Source organism: Podarcis bocagei (genome assembly GCF_964188305.1).
Source record: "Podarcis bocagei genome assembly, chromosome: 5".
Lineage (NCBI taxonomy): Eukaryota > Metazoa > Chordata > Lepidosauria > Squamata > Lacertidae > Podarcis > Podarcis bocagei.
The window spans coordinates 35,587,608-35,611,056 of NC_138129.1; positions in this window are offsets into that span (position 1 = coordinate 35,587,608).

Below are 23,449 nucleotides of genomic sequence, written 5' to 3' on the forward strand. Positions count from 1 at the left end.
CCTTCAGTCATTCCGTAGTGGTCTTCATGTTTATACATCCTCATAGATTTCAGCTGACATCTTACAAAGCTTATTTAAAATCATCAGTTTTCACCAACTTTCATTGTGCCTGTTTACCTATTAGAACAGGCATCCCCAACCTGCAGGCCTCCAGATGTTTTGGCCTACAACTCCCATGATCCCTAGCTAACAGGACCAGTGGTCAGGGATGATGGGAACTGTAGTCCAAAACATCTGGCGGGTCGAAGGTTGGGGATGTCTGTATTAGAAGGTAAAAACCTTTTTATTTAAGTTGGTTGGTGATGCCCTTTTAAAGGAAACAATTGAGCAAATATTTTGTAATAAGAAAAATTATCTAGTTTGCAATATGCAATGAAACCACTAGTCTTTTCTACATTTCATTTGGGTCAACTGCAGCTAAAATTAAGACAGGTCCTAATCAAGCTCGATTTAGTTCTAATGAAGTCCCATTCAAACTAACATGAGTGATGAATTATTTGTCTGTTGCATTCAATGGGACATGCAGTCAAATCTATTTTTACTCCAAAGCAGGCCTTACTGATTTTATTCATTTATTTTAATAAATTTGTATACCGCCTTTATCCAAAGATCCCGGGGTAGTTCACAGCATAATGGGATATGCACAATATTATATGCATCATCATTTTAATGTGATATGCTCCGAAATAAGTGTACATAGAATTACTATCTGACAGCACATGCCTAATGATGTCCATTGGCAAAGGGCTGCAACTCAGTGGTAGAACATCTATCTGCCTTGCATGCCGGAGATCCCAGGTCTAATCCACAGCAACTTCTGGCAGGGCTAGGAGAGAATCCTGCCTGAAACTCTGGAGAAGCACTGCCAGTGAGTGCAGACTGTAGTGAGCTAGATGGACCAATGTTCTGCTTCATTGTAAGGTGGCTTCCTATGTTCTTAGTCCCAAGTTAGTGGGTATATGTACAATGAATTTGTATGTTGCAACCTGCTCTGAGATCCTCTTTATAATGTAGGGTGGAATATCCATTTTGCTTAATAAGTAGCTAAAATGGCTTAGCTGGATTGGGACAAATGTAGATAGGAATTGATTGGCAGTTCTGTTGGATTAACCTGAATACAGTTTATCATGCAAAGCTTTTAGGGCTGGAAGGTGGGAAGATCTGAAACAATCTTTCTCTGATCATGACCAATTTTTAAAAAAACAAAAAGTTCTAGTGGATGCTTCAGACACCCACTTTCTTCTGCAGTCACAATAACAAAAAAAAGCACACAATCTTAATGGCATTTAGGAATGCATCTATGTATGCAGCATCCTGGTGCTTCTGAATAAAATGATACTCAAGCTGCCCAGCAGTTTTTACTAAATGAGACACTATTCATGCAATTAGCAGACGTCAGGTTCCAGGGGTGGAGGGATTTGGGTCAGACCCTAACATTCAGGGTTACAAGGTTTTAAGCCTTTGCTCCCTTTAGTGGTCCCAACCCAGACACTATTTGCATCAGAGGGGAGAAGCTCCCATTTGAACATTGCTGGTGTGTGCAGTAGGGGATAGAGAGGAAGAGGAAGCAATTCAGATTGGGACCATAACAGGGAACATAGGGTTAATCTTCATGCCAGGACCCTGATCTAGACCACCACCAGTTTGCATATCTAGACCACCACCAGTTTGCATCTGTAATTTGCTTTTTAAAAGCTACACACACAATTACTAATTGCTTGAATGCTCCTCAGAGACTAAATGAACTTGAGTGCTTCAGCGAGAGCAGCCAAAAACTGTAAGATTGTCTGGAGAAGTTAAGAACCTTATTCTGTTTGTACAAGAGCATTTATGGATTGGGTGACAAAAATGTTACTATTATTGATAATCTTCTTTTATTTAAAAGGATGGGCCTTCAAGCATTTTTCTTCCTACCATAGCTGTAAAAACGCAGATGGCTTCCTTTTGCCAGCTAATAATGGGGATGGAAATGAGTATGTTTACACAGGTTTTTTGTTCTTTTTAAAGAGCATTTTGGCCATTTTTAAGGTAATATAATCCAAGAGAAACCCTTCTTTTCCTGGTGCCTTTGCTCCCACGCTGGAGAGACAGCTTGTTCAGCTTGAAGACCTCCACAGTGTAGCCTTTGGGCTTAGACCTATAATGTGTGTTCCAGCCCATAGGGGCTGCAAAGAATAAAAATCTTCATAGTTCTCTTGTTTTCTTTGAAAAAGCAACTGCTGTCTGTTCAACAAACCAGTTCAAGATAAATATCACACAAACTCTTTAAGTTATAAAGTCTTTCAGAACTCAGGAGAGCAGCTAGTTTCAGCTCCCTTTTTTCTACTTGCACACTTATTTCCCATCTTATTGTTCCCACCTACAGCCAAGACAAAGGATCTCTGCAGGACATTGTTTCTGTTCTAAGAATAGTTGTGTTTTAGAGGGGAGGAAACAGCAATCCAGCTTTTACAACCACATTGGTATTTTCAGCAAGTCACAATCTTATCCTTGGCTCTTATGCGTGTACTGTAAGCAAGAACTGTCCAAATTCAGACAAAAATGTGCTTTGCCAGATATTTCCACTTGCTGTGTTGCTAGTCTCGTGGATGGGTCCTGGGCAGTAGCTAGTTTGGTTTGAAAGTCTGTTTCAAAAGAGAAAAGGAGGGTAGATGGGATAAGTCCCAGGGTATGGTCTGAAGCCATGTGAAGCCATCACCTTACTGAGAGTAGTGGTCAGTGTGGTGAAGCAGATCTGCCTTTCTGACACCACTACTGCTTACCTGAATAGGGCTGGGGCTGGGACAGGGCAGTGGCTGAGGCTACTTGAAAGCTCTGGTGGAGCCATTCTCATGCTTGTGCCAGTGCACCTGAGCATCCTGACTACCAGTCCCATCCAGGTAATCTACAGCAATGCTGATGTTGGGAGAGGGGTTCTGCAGCTGTGCCCCACAACACTGGGTGCTACTGCCAGTCTGGTTAGTGGCTGGAAAGGTGACCACCTAGGAACCTAGGAACCACAAATATACTACATTGGGTTCCATTATGGAAGAAAAATGGCAAATAATTGTAAGAAAATTAAGTCTATAACTCCTGCCCCTCCAAATATACTTTCAGCATGTCCCATTGATATAGTTGCTGCTCCCTTTCATGACCGTCTTTCATCCAGCATCATTCCTCCAAGGGCCAGATTTGGCTTAGGAGCTTCCAGTTACTGATCCCTAAGCTGTACAGTGCACAAAGTCATAGAATGATAGAATCTTAGAGTTGGAAGGGACCCAAGCGTCATCTAGTCCAACCCCCTGAAATGCAGAAATCTCAGCTAAAGCAGCCATGGCAGATGGCCATCCAACCACTGCTTAAAAACTTCCAAGGAAGGAGAGTCCACCACCTCTCGTGGGAGGCCTTTCCACTGCCAAGCAGCTCTTACTGTCAGAAAGTGCCTTCTAACGTTTAGTCGGAATCTCCTTTCTTGTAATTTCAAGTCCTACCCTCCAGAGCAGGAGAAAAAAAGCATGCTCCCTCTTTCCATGTGACAGCCCTTAAGATATTTGAAGATGGCTATTATATCTCCTCTCAGTCTCCTCTTTTCCAGCCTAAACATACCCAGCTCCTAAAAGTGCTCCCCATAAGGCTTAGTTTCCAGACCCTTGATCATCCTGGTCGCCCTCCTTTGCACACGCTCCAGCTTGTCAACATCCTTCTTAAATTGTGGTGCCCACAATTGGACACAGTATTCCAGGCGGGGTCTCACCAAGGCAGAATAGAGTGATACTATTACTTCCCTTGATCTGAACACTAGACTTCTGTTGATGCAGCCTAGAATAGCATTAGCTCCCTCCTTTTTTTCCTGCTGCATCACACTGTTGACTCATGTTAAGCTTGTGGTCCACCAAGACGCCTAGATCCTTTTCACGTGTACAGCTAGTAAGCCAGGTGTCCCCTATCCTATATTTGTGCATCTGGTTCTTCCTGCCTAAGTGCAGAACCTTACATTTGTCCCTTTTGAAATTCATTTTGTTAGCTTACACCCAGTTCTCCAATCTGTTAAATTTATTTTGAATTCTGATTCTGTCTTGTGCAGCATTAGCTTCCCCTCCCAGTTTGGTGTCATCTGTGAATTTGATGAGCATCCCCTCAATTCCTTCATCCAAGTCATTTATAAAGATGTTGAACAACAACAGGCGCAGGATCAGAACCCTGTTGCAGGTGCCTTGTGCTGCTGCTGCTATCTATTCTATTCTATTCTATTCTATTCTATTCTATTCTATTCATCATGATGATTTTGTTTCTCAAAGAAACATCCAGGCTGAAGTTTCAAAAGGCTGTAATTTTGGCCCTGATTTGGGTGTGACAGTAGAGTAAAACCACTGCTCATATTTTGCATGTTGGCTAGACCTTTCTGGTGGGACAGCTCATTGGAGTGCTTCAAAGCTCCATCAGGCCTGTGGTGGTTTTAAATTTACCAGAATGCCCCATTCTGAACAACAAAGGGGGTGTCACAAAATGGCAGCCTCCACAAGTGGCATTTTGGGAAATCTGAAATGGCTGTAATTTAACAACTAATGTAAAAGTAAGGGTTTTGGCTGAGTGATGAACCTTAATCTCTCTGGCCCGATATGACACGCCTCTTGCTCACTTGTGTGCATTCTTGGCTGTGCTACCTGTTCCAGCTCTCTCTCTCTCTCTCTCTCTCTCTCTCTCTCTCTCTCTCTCTCTCTCTCTCTCTCTCTGTTTCTTTCCAGTACAAGGTGGATAAATCTATTGCTCCTAGCTCATTTGTACTCATGGGCTGCTTTTTGAGTATTCGTAGTTTATACATGCAAAGAGCAGACTGGAATTATTTTGTCTGTAAGCATCTCTCAGCCTGCCATAATAAGCAACATGCTTAGACATTTACTCAAGAGTAACTGCCCTTAGGTAGGCACTCCAGTTGGCGCCCTTCCTCACCAGCAGATCCTAGCAACAATCTCACTTTATTCCATTTATGGCTTTGTAAGTCTCATTCCCAAAGTATAAAGAAAATTTAGTACAGCAGACTGCAAAATCCCTTGCCAGTGAATCTGTTGACATGCTTACTTGCTCATGTAATGGGTTGCTTGTCAGCTTCCAGACTGAAATCACAGGCTAGGATGCTTAACTGCAAAGGCAGTTCATTTCAAGCAGCAACCTTGTAAGCTTAGCATGTCTGCCTGTAGTCTAGGCAGGTACTGGAAGGAACAGAAATACCTGTCCAAGGAAGTATTCACTGGCTGTCACAAACCCCTGAAGCTGAATCTGGGACACGACCCTGGACATGGCTGAAAAAGTAAAATGGTTGAAATTTTAAGGCTCAGCCTTCTACAGGATTAAGCATACAATTTGGGTGGTGCATGTAGTGGGTGGTGCTTTTCAAACATTAGGCTTCCTGCATGGAGCACACTCTTGTGAAAGAGCTTCTCAGCAGCTCCCACACTAGGGTTGTAACAACATTTAATTTGGCCCCAGACAGATTCTGACTTGGGGAGCTGAGACAAAGCAATCACTGCTTTTCAGCACCCTCTAGTGGCAGGTAATGAACGCCAAGAAAGAGTATCTGAGGGTGGGCTGGAACAGCCACTGTCTCAACAGCTAAGTAAAATGAATATATGCATGGCACCTTGTTATGTTGTTGAAGGGTTGGTAGCTTCTTACTTAATGAAGGCTGCCTTTTGCAGAAGGGGATGTTGTGCACAAAGTGTGATATGAAAAGGAAACATTTGGGGGGAGAGGCGAGGGCAGCCATAATAGGAAGAGATGCTACCAATGTAGGAAATTCATATATTCAAGGATAAAGGCATTTTCACTTGCAGATACCATGAAAGCATGCCCTAAAATACTTAGGAGCATTAAATTGATCTTCCAAATTGATGGAAGGTATGCAAACCAGCTTCCAAGTCTGAAGCTTTACTGCATTGGAGTTAGGAAAGAAATGCAGTCCTAGCATGGCTTGAGATTTTTATTTTAATTTTTTTGTTTACCAAGCCTCAGGTTGACACGAGAAAACTACAGCTCCAGTGCTGTCTTCAGATTGTATTAATCGGAAACATGTGCAAGACCTGGCGGCTCTTCAAAGAGCTTGGGAACTCTGACACAGGCTTGTTCTCCAGATTGTTGTACTAAGCGGAGGACCCACATGTGTAGGGCACACAGCCTATTCAGACTGCTTCCAGTTCCACCTACTCTTCAGATTCTTTCCAGGGAGAAAGATAGCTGCCAATCAAGTTCATCTGCAGAAGATGTCTGTTAAAATCACCAGCCATCCTTTCTTGCCCAGCTGAACTCTTAACCAAATATTTCCAACATTATAAAATCCCACTTTAAAAAGAAATGAGATGTACTCTTATGCCTGCACCCATGGCAGTGAGATAGAGACTGTTTCTGTGGTACATCTGCATTAAATCATGAACTTCAGAGGAAGCTGAAAATATAAAACAGTTGCATCTTTTTAGATATCCTCACATTCCCTGTTGGAATCCCAAATCCCAAATTTAACTCTTTGGTATGAACCTCGTCACCATCTTGCTCTCAGCCAATGAGAAAGACAGCATAAATAAATGTAACAGTACAGCAATACCTTGTACTGGGCCAGCCTCTTTCGATGATACAAATGTTTGGGTTGCAGAGGATTATCCTTTGAGAAGAATTAAAAGGTAGCAAGTGTTGTTTGCAAATAGTGTGCTCCTAACTAGGTAGAAAGTTTGGCCTGAACACAAAGATTTCACACAATAGTAGCAGGTAATGGGTAGATTGTTGCAGACTTATAATAAGTCTGAAAGTCAAGACTTACATTCAACCCAATGTTCTTTGCATTTAAGAAAGTCATAAATTTTAATTTCCAGACAGGTGAATTAGTACTTACAGATAAGCCCTGGGGTCACAGGTGAACTAGCTAGCAAGGAAAAAGAATAAGAAGTGATATGGTTTTGTACTAAATTTCCAAACGTCTGGCACAAGCTAGACCATATTCTGTATTTGGAATGATGCTCATGGACAGATTTTGCATAAAATCACTCCACTCACACATCTTAGCCTATTTGCCAGAAGGCAAAAGTTAAATGGATACAAAGTGAGTAGTGCTGCAGATCTGACACTTCTTAGCTGCCATTTAGTCACTCTAAGCCACATTCGTGTGTGGACAGGGTTTAGCATACATGCACAGCAAAGCTGTGAATGACTCCTGCAGTGCGTTGACCATGTGGAACAGCATCTGTCCATGCCAAGAGGAAAAGTGGGGAAACTCAGAATGAGAAATGTGTGAGGAGGATTCATGCTATGTCATCTGGGTTGTTGTTGTTTTCCAGACTGGAGATGATGTAACTCAGCAATTGCAAAAACTACTGAGATTCCCCTGCAAGTATGTGTGGGGAAAGCTAGATGCAAGACAGGACTGCAGATGAGTAAAAAAATAAAATAAATCTGACCTCAGGAAGAGAATATGGAGCTGTGCAGTCCCCGAAGCATGCCTAAGAAAATTTACTTCCAGATTCCTCCAGTGAAATCAATTGGAGGAAAGTTCAGGACAGCCCAAAGGAAGTACTTTGTGACACAGGGCACAATTAATTTATAGCACTCACTGCCACCTGGTGAGGTAACAGCCACTCCTTCAGATGGCTTGGAGAGGGGGTTACAGAAATTAATGGAGGATTTTGCTGGTGGTTTAATTCTTTTATTCTTTTCATAAAGTGCTTTTAGGTTTAACTTTGTTTTGTTTTTACAAACACGTGGTATATGAATTTTGTGAAATAAATAAAATGAGACTATGGCTAAAAACCCCTCTAAGTACAAGTTGCAGGGGAGCAACTACAGGAGTGAGCAATTGTCTTTTGCCCTGCTTATGGGCTTCGAGAACACATCTCATTGGCCACTGTAGGAAACAGGGTGCTAAATTATATGGATTTTTAGTCTGTTCCAGGAGCTCTTGTGTTCTCTATAGAAACTTGCACTGAATTTCATAAATAGCCCAGAGTTTGAATACCTGAATAATTAATTTGATTTTGAATTTATGTAAATCCATATGTTGCTTCAGAATGCTCACATGATGTGTGTGTGTGTGTGTGTGTGTGTGTGTGTGTGTGATTGTTGTTTTTTAATTTTTACCTTTTTATGTTATCTATTTATTTTATAAAGGGCTAAAACAACAATCAGGAATTTTAACCAAAACCTGCTTAAGAAAATCAAGTCACACTAGTTGTGTCCTGTAAACCACTCAAAGTGTTATTTTTGATGGTGGTTGTGTGTTTAACTCTTCTGATAATGATGAGAGACAGGACTGAGAAGTAATGACTTTCTCAGTGCTGCCCAGCAAGCTTCATAGCTGAGGAGGTCTGAACCTGAACTTCCCATACCCAAGCCTAACACAACACTGCAGATGCCAAGATTATCTATAAGAGGTGGGTGGGGGATTTTAAAATCAACTTAAACTTCTTCGAAAATGACAAAAATGGAAATATAAGCACATGAGTGGGGGTGTCAGGAGTCCAGGTTCCCAGCTTGATAACACAGTAGGCGCAGGTAATTAAAAAGAAGGATTTATTGCAAAAACAAACAGATAGCTCTGGATGGCTCTGACAAAGCCTCCGGCATCATTACTCAAGATGACCCTTCTGAAGACTTCTTCCGGTGTCTACAGAAGATATTACATCTCTTGTTTTGCTTCCTATCTAGCAGCCCTCCCATTCGCTGACTCTTCGGACTTAGTGGATCAGCTCCAACCTCTTCCTGTTCTGAGAGGCTGAGTCTGTTTGTGCCTATTTGTGCTTCCTGTGAGTTTTAGCCATGTTCTAGCCTGCTCTCAGCTACTGCCTGATCAGCCTGCCCGTCAAGGTCAGGAAGCACCGAATTCTGCAGATTCCAGCTCTCCCCTGCCTGACTAACCTCTAAGCCTCTCTGTTCCTGGCTGCTTTCTACAGTTGACTGCAAACCCTCGCTTGGAGCTGGCTCATTCCTGACAGGGGACAACAGAGATGAGTGTACCAGCTCAGGGCTCTAGTCCATAGAGTCATGAAGAGTCGGACACGACTAAACAACAACAACATAAATTAACTGGCTGTTGGGTTTGAGATACTGGATCCATCTGGATATGGATTGCTCAACAAAGTGTTTCCATCAGAACATTTGGTTCACCAGTGAACTTTGCTACTGAACAAGGGCACTTGGGTTTATAATACCTCAACCACAGCCTTCCTTCTCCCCACTGCAGACCACATCCTCCCTATTCTGGGCTCAGTCATAAAATAATTAGTCCTTTTAGAAGCCACATTTAAGAGAATTTCCTAGGATGTGTTCGTTTTGAGGAGAGAAGCAGCAGCAGCCAAAGGGGTGATTATCTAGAGCAATTTGTTGTGTAAGATTCTCTTTCATGACATCTGCACACTGGTTATTGCAAACCTTTGTGAGAATCAGATGTTTTGATCTTTACTAAAGAAGACCAACTTTCAAGTAAAGTTTTGAGAAGGTTCTGGGAGGACTAAAAGAAAAAGAAATGGGTCTAACCAGGCATCATAAAGGGAGAAGGAAATGTAGTTATTAAAGGGATGGAGCTAAAGCAAGTCCCACAAAATCCTCAAATGACCCCAGGCAAAAATAAAAAATAAAAAATGGCTACATTTATGCAGAGAGGGGCAAATATCAGCTCCATTGCAGCAAAGCATAGGCAAAATCATTCTACATTTGAGTAGTTATCTGTGTACTTGTTTCTTCACATGTCTGCTAACTGCAAATAGTTTATTTTGCTTAGCAAAGAATCTAGACCTAAACCTACAGTCCAAGCCTTGAATTGAATTGTGTAGAGGTAAGTCGAGACATATATCTTTCTAAAATTTGGCATAAGTGATCAGTGTTTCCTACACACAAATACCCCCAATATTTGTAGCTTCAATTTTTACACACCGTTTACCTTTGCATGTAATATTTGTACAATTGCATTTGTTGTATTATTTCTGATTTAAATCACTGCAATGCCTGTCTAAGGTTGGAACTAGATGTTCTCTTGGCAAATGTGTTCCAAAACAAACATTTGCCAAGATAACATGAATGCGAAGGAGGCACTTTGAAGGAAAGATCTATGCACTAGCTGTGCACAGGGTGAGAGGCACTTAACCTAAGCAATTACCTCTCCATGGGCACTTCCTTCCTCTCTCTACCACCTACCCCACCCCACCAGCAGACTTGCTTCTGGTTTCAGAGGCTGGCTATGGAAGAAACATATTTAACATTGGGGGGGGCAGAACTGAGGAATAGAGGTTAAGCACCACCTCCAGCACACTAATTTTCTACAAATGCACCCCAACCCCTGCATTAGCATTATGAAGGTAAAACAGGCTTGGGGACACAGATTTTAGTTCCGCCCTGAGCGGGTTCTCTGAAGAATGTGGGATTTAGTTCTCACTATCAGGGTATTGTTAGCAAAGTTCAATGCAGGACCCCATGCAGAGTCTGAAAATGAATATTTAGTGGGTGGGGAATCCAGTACAGTAGACATCCTATCCTAAGCTCTTCTCCAATGGCACATGTATTGCATTAGGGAAGTGTTTGTTTGAAATGTTCAGATCTCAAGTTCGGATAGTGGGTATAACTAAATACAAAACCAGGAACATTGTGCAGGCTTGTGAGACTTTCGGCAGAGCTTCAGGCCCAAGAACAAACAATTAATGGATTGAGAGGAGGCACAATTATAATAGTTTAATCAGCCACGGATTAACATCTTGCTCCTGAAACGTTGAGTGAGGTGTGCTGCTCCAGGTGAGTTCAAATGAAATACCAAAAAATTGAGCATGTTTTAAATAGCTATTACCCAACCTGCTTCTCCTTACTTAAGCTCCTAACAATAGCTGTTTTAATGGTAGGCATTTGTGCATTTTAGTTAGTGTGTTTTTACTAATTTTTAGTTTCTTATTCAGATAGTTACTCTCCCATCTACCTATCCAGCTTTCACAATAAAGCAGGTTTCAAAACCGCTGCCTGGATTCTTGTGGCCAATGAAGATTTGCCCATCTTGTGCTTTGCTACCTCCAGATGCCAAAGTCCTCCTTGTGAATACACAAACAATGTACAAACAATGTATGTGCCCTCTGGTACAGAGTGTTGCAACTCCTGGATCGCTGTCATTCGTGACTCCCCAACTTCTCCCTGTCAGGGCTGAATGTTGCAACACACTTTTGAGGGTTGAATCTTTCAGTTCCCCATTGGCCTATACCTCAGTGGCTCCCACAAAGGTTGTGTCAAAATTGCAGAGAAGAGGCAACTGAACTTAAAATTTCAGACGATTTGGATTCCAGCCACAAAGGGTACAACCTCATCCTTTGTGGTGGTGATGATTTGCTGATATATCCCGTTTTTGTTATGAGTGATGCTTATTCTTGAACCAGTTTGGGATTTTGATGATTGGCAAAGCAGAGGCAGGAAACTTTGCTCTAGATTTTTATTTCACAATATCAGAGGGTGATGCTGGAGACGCAACAGTTTACACTGTAATTCAACAAGGGGGTAAACTTCTAAATTTGAAAAACACATAATATTGCTGATTTCTCCATCTTTTCCCTCCATGTTTTCTCTGTACACAGAACAGAGCAAGCTATGTGGCAGTGATAGCTTTCTTTTTTCCCCTTGCTGTTTAAGATGCACAAAACAAGTATTAGTACTACTAAGCCATATTATTGGAAGCGCTCCTAAAATAAATAGCAGCAACAAGTTGGGTTGATTTGAGCTTCTATTGACCCTACAGTGCCACATTTCCATGTTCCCATCAAACTGTTTTTCTAGTACCAAAAAATTCATGATACAACAGCCAGATGCTAATACCCCACCAGCGGACCAAAATGGAAACTTTTCATCCTAAATTTGTCCCCCTCCCAATACAAGCTGAGTTTGCTTTAACAGACTTCTTTATTTTATTTTTGTGTGCTGAGCGATGCCGCTGTTGGCAAATATCATCTCCAGTCCTTTTTCCCCTTTCGTTTTTGTTTAACAGCAACAGCTTAAAGTTCAAAAGCCGTCTCCCTGACTCGTTGCTGCCAAAGACAAATACAGTTTTGTTAGAAATGAAAATACCTGAAGGAGGAGACTTGTTTGCTTCTGAGGCAAGAGTCCAAAGGCAAAAAGAAGCATCTTTACATGCAATGGCCTTCTGGAAAAAAGCAAGCCCAGTGTTTAGATCATAGGTGTTCATAGAACACTCAACTTTGGGTCACACCATATGTTTAAAGCCCTATGTCAGAAACCAGGCTGAGGAGTACCCTATGATACCACTTTAAACAGTCATGGCTTCTGGAGACTGAGTCTATAGTTTGAGTCTATAGTCTGGAGACTGAGTCTATAGGCATCCCAAAGAACTATGTTTCTAAGGTTCCTTGTGGCTGGGACACTATCACTGTCCCACCCATGGTAGAGGTTGAAATGAGGTGATCGGTGGGGGAAGGGAATCAGGGGAGACTGTGGACCCAGAGAATCCTAACCTCCCTTGTTCCACAAGTTCCTACAAAACTATGCTAGCCCTAGAGCTGTCCAAGTTTAATTTCCTTCCTACTGCAGTCAAATGAAGATTTAAAATAACAACAGCAACAACACCATGAGAAAGAAGAAGAAGCTGCTCCTGTTCTTCTGCTCTGGCCAACACAAGCTACCAGGGCTTGGAAGTGGCAGCTTCTCCACCATGGAATCTCCCACCCTTTGGATTGTTATGGCCCTTATTTATAATGTTTTGACTTCACCTTATCACTTGATGGCTTTCAATGTGTTTAGCAATAACAAAATTTAGGGGGGGGGGAGAAAGCTGTGAAGGCAACAGATAGAACACTGAAGCAGGGCTCAGGAACCTGTGGACCTTCAGATGTTGGACTACATATCCCATCATCCTTAATTGCTGACCCTGCTGCCTGTGGACGATGAGGTTTGGAGTCCAACAACATCCAAAGAACAACAGGTCTCCCAGCCCTCCAGTAAAGTCAACAACTAACCCAAGTATACTATCAATCAGCTGCAAAAAAGTGAAGTTAAAAGGTTCCCTGACAATATGAAAAGCCTTCATTATTCCAAGCTTACAGAAAGGTCAGGAAAGCAGAATAACTCTACATCACTGATAGTGAAGAGAAGGCATGTGCGAATCATTGCCAATGGCCAGATGATAAGATTATTTCAAAAATTATCACAATGTGTACTTAAGGCAGCTTCAGAGTAGTATTTCAATGTAGCTCCTCCTAGACCCAAAGCAAATGACTTTCTCCCAGCATATGGGGTTAACAGAGAAAGCGGAAGTAACAATCAAAGCCTCTTCAAATTAGGTCAGGCATAGCCAAGGCAAGTCTAAGCAACGTCAAAACATGTCTCTCTAAGCAGGTCAGGACCTTGGGCAGCTCCTAGTGGGCCCTGCTGGCTGAGCTATAGAGGATGTCTCAGCCAAGAGGGCTGAGGCTTTACGTAGGCTGGCAAGGCCTCTACTGCTGTTGGCACAGACTCCTTGAAGAGCTGAGCTCTTGTTCAATTGTGCCAGTGCTGACTTCTATTCTTTGGAAGCACTTGTTGTTCTCCAAGTCTGGGGAAAGCAGGAAAGCTATGCCCTTAGGGCACAGGGAGAGGCACTGAGCCTTCCGCCCCAATAAGTGGATCTGCCAGTATTTCATCCATGAGAGGCCAGGTTCTGGGTGGCAATTATGTCATCTTGGCTCTCTGGGATCTTTCCTGGAGGCATTTCAGAAGACAGGCCTCCAGTGGAGTGAAGCTTCAAGAACAGGAATAAGGGGAGGGGGGAAACTCACTTGCAGCAGCATGATATACCTGTGTGGATAACAGATGGCAAACAAAGGGTACCTTCTCCATCTGGCCTAGCCCAGTTCTCTGTGAATAGATGTTACAGCTGGGACCAGGTGGCTCTGCTGCCCTCCATAAACACAAATTATGGAGAAGAGGGGGGAGGCCTCACCTGGAGGCAACATGCCTGACAGCACTCAGGGTAACAGCTAGTAGTAAAGCTAACAAGGCAAAAATGTTTTACATATGTATGGTCAGGACCAGATTAGAAGTCTGAGGGGATTATGGCAGAGAGGTTGGAAGGTCTAAATCAGGCTTCCTGAACCTTGGCCCTCCATATGTATTTTGGCCTACAACTCCCATGATCCCTAGCTAGCAGGACCAGTGGTCAGGGATGGTGGGAATTGTAGTCTCAAAACATCTGGAGGGCCGAGGTTGAGGAATCCTGGTCTAAATTGTATGCACTTCATATTACAATAAAGAATTGAATACAGTGGTGCCCCGCAAGACGAATGCCTCGCAAGACGGAAAACTCGCTAGACGAAAGAGTGTTCCATTTTGGAGGTGCTTCGCAAAACAAATTTCCTATGGGCTTGCTTCGCAAGACGACAATGTCTTGCGAGTTCCTGCTGGGTTTTTTTCCTTCCCCTCCTTTTTCTAAGCCGCTAAGCCGCTTATCAGCTGATCCGATCAGCAGATAAGCCGCTAAAAGCCGCTAATAGCGCTAATCCGCTAATCCGTCAATGGGCTTGCTTCGCAAGACGAAAAAACCACTAGACGAAGAGAATCACAGAACGGATTCTTTTCGTCTTGCGAGGCACCACTGTAAATAGAAGTAATCAAACAAGTTATACAAAGAACACCACATGCGTTTAAATCAAGCCCAAAACCTTCAAATATCATTCACTACATGCATTTCTTCAAACCTTTTTTTTCTTTTCCTGGCTTCAGCAAAGTCAGAAATGATATCATTCCTCCAAGGGGATCAACGTAGCATGCAGACATACATGCATCTATTATTTTTTTCTGACTTCCTCACGACAACCTCCTGGGGAAGATAAGGCTGAGAGAGCCGGACTGGCGCAAGGTCACTCAGAGAGCTTTGTGGCTGAGCTGGGAAGTTTAAAGGCCTAAAAAATGGGAGCCTAATTGTTAATCCAGCCCTGCATAACGTGTGTGTTCAGATAGAGGCCAAATTTACACCAAACATTTAACGTACTTCTTATTTATTACTTGCACTGTTTCTAACCCGCCAGGGATGCCAACTTGAATGAAAATATTGTGGGGGGCCTAGGTAAGCGCCACCCCACATAATCATATGATACAGTGCACAATATTTTATTGTGGGGGCTGAAGCCCCCACGAGTTGGCTCCTATGTAACCCATTCTTTGTTGTTTACACTATCCCAGTGAGAGGAACAACATCAAAATACAACTAAACAGTATTTAATTTAAATACAATATATGTAAAACTGAACAAAAAGGTATACTAACATCATAAAAGTATACTAACTAAAAAGTAAACATCAAAACTATGTCAGGCAAGTGGGGAGCACCGCTTGAGCATCATAGTGCTATGCAAATCTGTGTCTTCTTTTATCCTTTGTGTGTGTGTTGTATTTTGTCTTTCGGATGGCAATGTATAGGTGGCTATCCTAAACAAAAGGCAAGTGGAAGGACCTGTCCCTGAGGGGAAAATCCCACAGATGAGCAACGGAGTGAGTTGTGCACACATACAGTGAGCTTGAGCAGTCGGGCAGATGTAGTCAAGAAAAAGCTGCTTGTCACTCAAGCGAAGTACAGGCTTGAGCTGAAAGCCTTCAGAACCCTACCAGATCTGGAGAAAGCAGTGGAGTGCCTGGGCCTTTCTGAGTCAGGCTGTGTCACTGCATCATAATCCATGGAACCTTCAGAGCTGTTTAGCCCTGGGCAGCTCACCACATGGGGTGCAGAAAGGAAGGATCTGAAGTCTCCGAACTCTAGCCCTGTTGGCTCCTGACATCAAGGGCCTGGTAAAGTTGAAATAAGAGACACTTAAAATTCTAATATCTTGGGATCGCTTTTATATGACCAACATTAAGAAGGAAAACAGACTTAATCCCTCTCTTTGGTTTGCTTGCATCACTGGGGTGAGCTGCCTCTGCAGCAACAAGTGTTTGTTTTTGATTAAGGCAGAAACAAAGAAAAAAGACAGTTTCCAAGGGAAACAGCTTACTTTCTTCCATTCCAAAATAATTTAATTAGTGGTCTGATTTCCTCCACTGAGCATTGCATTTTTTGAAGAAAGAGGGAAAAAACCTTCATTGTGACTGGTATAGCTCAAAGGCATAAAGTGCTATATAATGTTTAACAAGTTCTTTGTAAAAATCCACTGCCATTCCCACCTATCAACAGGATGCTGTTTATATATAAATCATCCCTCCTTGTGGGCTCTTGCTAGATAATTTTCAACAGCAGAAATGCAAGTGAACACAGGCCTGCACTTCATTAATCACACACAACTTTCCTCAAGGTACAGCACAAGGGCTCAACAGATTGTATCTACTTAAGAAGCAGACATTAGCTCAAGACTGCCCTACCATTAGACAGAGTGAGGCATTCACCTCAGGTGGTAGATGTTGCGGGGTAGAGATGCAGCCTCGCACCGTTCCTTCTGAAACATTTAACTTGATCTGCCCTGCAGCCCATCAGCTGCCCTGCTGCCCCCAGGTGTGATATGCTGGTCCTGTCACCAGCATTGAATTAAAACCCAAATGCCAGTCTGTGGAATGTGAGGGTGGCATCATGTCATTTGCCTCAGGCAGCAAAATGCCATGGATCACCCCTGCAGCAGCAGCTTCCTAGTAGCATCATTTGTGAGCAAAACTATAAAAAGTAAGCAATGTCTTAACAAAAGGTGGCATATTGTGCAGGTACTATGTTTCTTGCACACAATCCTAGGCACTGAAGACAAAGGATTATTACGCAAATTATTATTATTTTCATTCTTTTTCATGGTTAGGAAGTCTTTGTTGACAATATGATTAAAGCTAGCTGGTTGTAACTGGGTTTATATTAGAAGAAATATTTCACTAGTTGTTATTTTTGGATGTGTATAATATTTGAAGACTTTGAATGATTTCTTCTTGCTGTTGTTCAGTAGCACAACCAGACACATTCATCTGTTCCAGATGCAACAAAACATGTCTCTCCCACATCAGTCTACAGCCACAGCAGGTACTGCAACCTTCCAACAGCTAGACCTCGTCCCCAAAGGCACCTCTTCCATTGTCTTCTGAGACAGATGGATGCCAGCTTTGTTGTTGTTCTTTATGCTGAATTGACCATTCTTCATATGACTTTTATTTCTAGTAGTGCCAGCTCCAGGTATTGGAGGGTCATTGTACAAGACCCTCTCCATGAGCCTCCCTCTCTCTAAGTACATGATTGGCAGAGAGCCAATGAGCATTCAGGCAGAATCATCTACTCCTTTTCCTTGTCAACACCACTATTGCCAGGACGAGAGCAATAGGAGAAGGAACAATGCAGTCGCAGGCAGGAATGCTGCCGAATACCAGTTGCTGGAAATCGCAGGATGGTAGTGTGCTTTTGAGCTCAGGCCCTGCTTGCAAGTTTTACACAGGCATCTGGTTGCCACTGTGAGAACAGGACACGGGACTAGATGAGCTGTTGGCCTGATGTTCAGCAAGCAGGCTGAACAGAAGCAAGCCCAAAGAGTTCTTCTCACTGGGCCCTTTGCTGGGCTGTAGAACTTCAGGAGATGCTCAGAAGTCAAGAACTTTCACAATGGTTGTGAGGGACCAGCGCTGCTTACCGGTAATATGTCCTGTGTGAGATAATTCTCCCCTTTAAATGCCCCCTTGTGGTAATTTTCCTGGGCTTAGAGCCCAATGGGGGCATTAATTAAAAAACTGTCAGAGGAAACCTGCACAAACTCTTTAAAGACCTATGAACATCTGTCTGTTTACCTAAAGGCCAGTTGCTCAAAGGAGAAATTCCTCACCCACTTCTTCCTACTAGAGAATCATTTGCATTCATCACAGAAGGTCTAAGTAAAAGACCTACATGAGAACAGAGAGAATGGGGTTCCCTGTGATAAAAGCAGGCCATTTTCCTTTTTTGTAGGAAGAAGTGGGTCGGGATTAGCAGGGCATCCTATCTCTAACCAGGGGAATCACCTTCTCATCAGTTCTCTTTGTAATGAGTTTTTGGAGCCTTTGCAACATCAAAGAATTAATGCATGGATAGTAATTACCCAGTTGACAGTATTCCTTTGCCCTGAAGTAAAGATGCAGATTACCAGGCCCTGGACAGTGCTTCAAAATTTATTGCCATTTAAAGAAAGCCAAATGCCGTCTCTGGGTGAAACCCCCATGCAGTGAACATGCTGCCTTTTCACCCTGCAGTTACCTGCCTAACCAGGAGATTAAAGGGAAGGGAACACCCTGCCCTGTCTACTCATTTGCCAACTGCACTTGACACATTGTGTAACATGCCTAATAGCTTCCTGGAACTACATCTGAAATTAGACTTCACTTGGTGCTTCTCCCTCAATTTGCATCTTTTAGCTGCCAGGGGACTTTCCTCATGATTTTTTTTTAAAGCCTCCAGAAATGCTGGCCAGGATTTGTTAATGAAAATGACTGATCAGATCCAGGTGCTTTGTGGAGCAAAACAGCAATTAACCTGGATCAGGAAAGTCATAGAAGCTTCTAAGGTGTGAGATTCCACCTTGCAGGACGACTGTAGTCTCCTTGGTTACTTGATACTTGCCACTGAGCATTCCCCCCCCCCATTGGAAATGGGCACTTCAAATGAGCACTGCTGTTTGTGGCACAGATCACCGTGCATATCAAAGGCTGTGGACGTTTGGTATGGTAAGAACATGTCTTAAGGAATTTTGAGAAAGAGATCTTCCACGAAAACTGTAACAAGCTACTTGGACAAGCTTCAGGCCAAACACCTGCAGACTAGAGAACAGTGATGATCTGCTAAAATGTTATTTGGCTTTGGCTGCAACCCGCCCAGCAGATGTAAGAGGGATGGCTTGTATAAGCAACAGAAAGGTCTTGTTCACTTGCTATACTCAACGAGCTCAAAATCAGACAACTTCTCAGCGATAGATATTATGAAAGCTTCAGCATGTCATTGACTGAAGTCTTAATGGCTCAATGTGTCCCAGTGGGCAAGACTGCGTTTCACAAGATGTTTACAGCAGTGTTGACTTTGCATGATGCTTAGTTATGCAGCTAGTGCTTGAGCTCTTATCAACGAAGTTTAGCAAACTGAAATTAATCAAGTAAACTGGGGCCTTGCACTTTTGAAGATACGTTTCTAGTTTTGCAGCTTTTTTCAGTTTTGCATTAGTGCTTTCTAATTTCATTTTTTTTCATTAAAAAAGCCAAGAAAAGTATTTCTGAGGTAGCAAAAGGATGGATACTGATATAGTTTGAATGAGGCAGAGTATTATCCCTACACAGTAATAACAGCAAGGAAAGTGCAACCTTATACATGTCAGAAACAAGTCCCATTGAGCTCAGGTTGATATGTCTAGGGTGGAATGTGCACACATTTAAAAATGCTGTGAAAATGCTTTTTTAAAACCGTTTTGAAAAATACATTGAATTTGGCATAGCTCACTTTCGCCATCTAGGGTCACATTTATATATTGCAACACATTTAAAACATTGTATTTGCAGCTGTGTAGCTGAATCCTAGGTTTTCAGTCTAGTTACTTTTAAATAATTATCATTGTTGTTGTTGCACTATTTCAGTCATTATTTCTGTTACAGGGAACTTCTAGGACCATTATATTGTAAAAGAGATCCCACAAATCTGATTTATTTGCAAGGCAGGGCCAGGATCCTGAAAACTATTCAATTTGGTGTTACAGCATGCTCCATATTCCTGTCCTACAAACAATGGAGCCATCCCAGCCCTGTGCATCTTTCCCCCTCACCTGAAGATTCCCCAGTTTCTTTTGGGGAAAGGGATGGATAGTATTTGCCGCACACTAGAACAGTATAATAGTTATGATCACTAGTATCCCATGACTACTAGCCATGATGAACATATATAACCTGCAGTGTCAGAGGCAGTATGCCTTTAAATATTATTTTCTGGAGAACAATAGCTACTGCCCACATATTATTATGCCATAATATTACTATGGGCTTCCCGTAGGCATCTGGTTGACTACTATGGGAACAGAATACTGAACTGAATAGGCCCAACAGGGCCTTTCTCTGTTCTCAGAGAGTAGCCTCAGAGAGGGGACTTGACAAGTCAGGTTGTGCATCCACAACAGTGACCAGATTAGGAATGACCACTGGGAGGAACACAGAGTGAAGTAATGCCACAGTGCATCTGCACAACTGGATACCTTCAACTGCCTCAGCTGCAACATTCAGAAATTCTTTAAATCTACTTTTAAAATGATGATTTCCCCACACAGACACTGTTGTGTCTCTCTGATGATATCCTAGCTGTTCAAAGATGTGGAACGTTGGAGAAGGGGGTCAAAGCTGCTTACATGTTTTGCCATGTCTAGGCTCCTGTGTGGGGGAGAGTTTAGCTTTGCTTTTTAAACTTGGTTGACATGAACACTCCCATTAGTTGTTACCCCCCCAAAAAAGACAATTTCATTACCCAGTAGTATCCATGTTGTGTAGATGCTGCATTTACCACATGGCAGGAGCAGTAGAATGAAAGACTCATGTGTGAATTGGAAAGACTGGCTTTCTTTAAAAAATAAAAAAAAAATTAAAACCCAGAACTAAACGGTGGTGTTATTATTGCTTTAAACACAAACAGCTTTTTTGCTTCCCAAATGTTACATTTGACAGCCTGTTTAAATTTCCAAAACATCTGTGCCGTTAACTCTTGGAAAACACTCCCTTCCAGATCCTGGCTAATTCTGTTGGCCTGCTCAACACTGGCAGCAGCAACAGAAAGGGGGGAAAATGTTTGTAATGAGTGTTCCATTTCCACAGCATTGTACACATTGAGAGCTTGATTATCCTGTTACAGTTGTTCTCATCATCTGACCGTGCCTCGGATGCATCTATTGTGAGAACCCAACATGTTTGCTTCCCTCAAACCGATGGCTGTTGCTTATTTTGAAGCTATCCAGAGGCCTTCGTACTTTGGAGCTTCCAACACTCATTGCCTTTTACCATCAATAAACTGGCTTTCAGAAAATACAATTGAGGAGTGTGCTACCTAAAAGGCAGCAACTGAGAAACAAATCAAGCTGACATAATCTAAACTATTTCTGACCCCAGGTCCCCCAAATCCATACTTTGCACTTTGCAGGAGGCCTGGGACAAACAACAACACACCCAGGATTAATAATATGTGTTTTCTGACACATTTGTCGCAGGGGGTGTTTTAGGAATGATAAAAATGTCAAAAATAAAATAAAATGGAAGTACTGTATTCTGCAGCTGAAGCATCCACATACTAAAATGGCTGGAGCTGGGCTTTTAAAAAATAAACATTTTAAAGGTTTTACTTCTGAGACTGTCAAAAGCCTTGAATTATGTGTTGTCTTCCAGGGAAATCTTTTTTTAAAAAATTGTCAACAATACACAGGGCAATATTCAGCTAAATAATTTCACAAGTGGAACAACAACTGCTTGTTCCACAATATAAAGTGATGGAGAAAGTGTGGCTTGGATTTGATGGATATACCTGGTATCTTCAAGTTAGCCTTTAATTCCAGCGTACAGGTAACAGTCATATATATCCATGAAGAGGTTAAAAGAACTGCTCATTTTCACTCACTCCCTATTCGAATCTTGAATCACTGCAAGTAGCCCATTGCAACAAGCTCTCTTTTCTACCTGTTGACTCCTCAAGTCTTTTCCTTTTCAAGAAAAGACATTCCGCAAAGAAGGATAATCTCTGGCTGTTTTGCCTGCCAAAGGGAAATCCTCTGAAAATAAGTCCATAGCCGAACCCTGGTGGCATTTTCTGTGACAAAAGAGCAGAACGAATTTGGTGTGCGGCAGGGGGAACCTTTCCAGGCTTCTGGGCTCTGAGAACACCAGCTCTTTGGTTATTACATTGTGGGCCACATTCAGCCATCTCCTGCTGTACTAATTACACAAACTTTTGGCCAAGTGGAGATCAAGGCGCCCTGCAGAGAGCTAGAAGCTGATACTTCGTTAAAATTCCTCTCTCCATCCTACACGCCTCTCTGTTCTATGCTGCTCATAAAAGACAATTAGGTGACCAGGAGGTGACTTCAATAGGTTTACAGATCTCCCAGGAGGCAACTTCAATGGTTTTACAGATCTCCCAAGAGTCCCTTTTCACTCTGCACAGACAATCACCACTTGTTCTCATCTGGGAATCCTTGCTCACACTAAGCTCTTAGCTACTGATCCTCATGCTCATTTACCAGTGGCTTAAGCTTCCCTTTGCTGTGCAAATAAAAAAATATATATCTAAGGACAACCTTGGCTGTTTTCCACCCTTGCAAGCATGTTAAGTTTTAAGAATAAAGCAGAAATTCACATTGGGCATTTAATAGTTCCCTCCCTCTCGTCTCCTTGCCTGCTACATAGATTGTAGCCCTGTCCAGGCCTGCCTAGAGCTGGGAACAATTTGCTTGTAATTTCACATATCAAAGGGGCTCCACATGCAGTTAGTCATTGCAGTGCCTTTTTGCAATATATATATTTCATTCATGAATTACTTCCTAATGATTCATCCCAAAGCAATTTCACAAAACAATAAAGACATAGATAAAACTATTGCATATATAAAAACTATATATATTTATGAGTTAGTTCTCAAAACGATGTACCATCTATCATCTCTGCCCTTGAAGCAACCCTGTCATATAAGCAACCATACGTCCCATTTATAGATGACACACTGAGGCCAGGAGGTTCAAGAGTTAACCATTATAGGGTCCTTTCCTTTGGAAGCAGAAAACAGTATAGATGCATGTGAGGTTGTTTTTTAATTCACATTTACATAAGTTGAGCAGAGGGGCAATCAGTTATTTAGCCATACAGTGCTGCTCTTTAAAGCAGCACCAGTTTCTGACACGCAAAATCAGTGGTATTCCCCCAACTCCAAAACCTGCTTGCAAAACTCAGGTATCTGCCTCTGTTGGTTTCATTCAAACTGCCAGACAATTTCCTCTCAGTCCCCATGCAATCATATGGGGTTTGTGGTGTCACTGGTAGTTTTACCTGCCATCGCTGCTTAGTTAAGTGAGCATTTGACAACCAACATTGTCCTCTGCAGCAATGTCGTTAACTTTATCGGACGCAATAAAGATAGCATCCCCACAGCACTGGACTAATAAGGCACTAGAGACACCAAGGTAAGTTTAGCAAGTTTTCAGCAATCCACAAACTTTATGAACTCTTCATATAGCTGGTGTTTGCTCCTGGCCACATGCATGAAGATGAGGGTTTTCCTTCCCTTGTTGACGCAAGATTTCACATAGCCAGGACAAACAACTGGAATGTTTCAAAGTCTATGGAGATGATTTAAACAGCTGAAGAAAGGAAAGAATGCATCCAATATCTCAAACCCAAAGCCCTTGTAAGGGAAGACCCACTAGCCAATAAATATAAGGATGTTCATTATTGGCTCTGATTGTGACAGGAGAAGTATTAAATAGGAATTTAACTATGCACTAACCCAAATTTAGAGGACCTCAAAGGAAAGCAATTATTCACCACCA